Below are 1,571 nucleotides of genomic sequence, written 5' to 3' on the forward strand. Positions count from 1 at the left end.
CCATGACACACATTATTAGTAGACTCGCTACGTTGTGTGGATAGAATGTCCATGCTAAAATAATCCTTATTGAAGGCTGTTGACCACTTATTCCTTATCCTATAAAGATCCTGCAACCAAACATGATCTTGGAGGTTCCCTTGTATGATCAATTCAGCCCATGCATTTTCAAACTCCTCCTCAGAGTCACATCTGCTCAAACACTTATTGAAGAGGCCTTTGACTTTGTTGTTCGTATTGTAGCACGATACTTTTGATGGAGCCTTCTTACGGATATGTCATTGGCACAATCTATGGCGACTTTGAGGTAGTGCAACTTCTATGGCCCTAGCCATTGCCTGGTCTTTATCTGCATATATTGTTTTTGGATGTTTATCACCCATCATTCAAACAAAAGTTGTAAACACCCACGTAAATGATTCAATTGTCTCTTCAAACAAGAAGACCACCCCAAGCAAAATGTTTTGCCAATGATTATTAACCCCGATAAATGGTGCACATACCAAATTATACTTATTCAGCCTATAACTTGTATCAAAAATTACCACATCACCAAAGCAGTCATAATCTATCTTACCAATCCCATCAACCCAAAAAAAAATTTAACAATCTATCAAATTCATCCTTCTAGACATCCCAAGAGAACGTGTTATCATTAAGTTGACGTTCTTTAAATAACTCAATCAAAGTATTAGTGTCCCCAAGTTCAATCTTTGCTCTTTTTATTCTTTGAATAAAGATGTACGCATCCCTCCTTGTGAATCCAATATTTTCGACACCTCCAACTTCATCAGCAAGGAAGGAAAATGCATCAGTGGTTCTTATCCCAGCATCTGTCATTGCTTTAAGAACATAAGCTTTTCATCACACATATTCCTGCATGATCTAAGAAGGTGCCGGACTTTGGCCTAGGCAAATCATGATTGTGATTTTCAATATATTTTTTCACCTTCCAATATCCAGCTTCATCCACTTTAAACCTAATCATAGCTGGACAACCAGTTTGGGTATCTGATCTTCGATATTTCCTTTGGATATTAAGATCAGGCAACTTCTTGAAACCAGCTTTTGAACAAACAAAGTCTTTGGATTTTAAATTTCTGGAATTTAGTCAGTAACTGTGATGATCCTTACGAACACTAAAACCAAGATTATATCCATAAGAACGATAAGCCTCATATGCCTATTTCTCATTAACATAAACATCCTGAGAAATACGCATTAAGTGAATAGTAAAATAAGCAACCAATACGTAACCAATACGCAAAAAATAAGCAGCAATTAAGCAGCGCAATACGCAACAAATACGCAATAAAAACCCAACATATGCGCAATGTATACGCAATGTATACCAATTCAATACACAAAAATACTCAATGTATATCAAATAGATACGCAATACATACGCAACAAAACTTTTAAATAAGGAAATTGAACTACAAATTCGTTATTATACATCCCTAGCTCGATAATACTTCAAAAGAAGGGAACATAAGTCAATAACAATTTAACATTATATACATTATTGATAAAAATACGCATCTTTCCTAAACCCACAATAAATACACAAA

Source organism: Dendrobium catenatum, unplaced genomic scaffold (genome assembly GCF_001605985.2).
Source record: "Dendrobium catenatum unplaced genomic scaffold, ASM160598v2 fragScaff_scaffold_621, whole genome shotgun sequence".
Classification (NCBI taxonomy): domain Eukaryota; kingdom Viridiplantae; phylum Streptophyta; class Magnoliopsida; order Asparagales; family Orchidaceae; genus Dendrobium; species Dendrobium catenatum.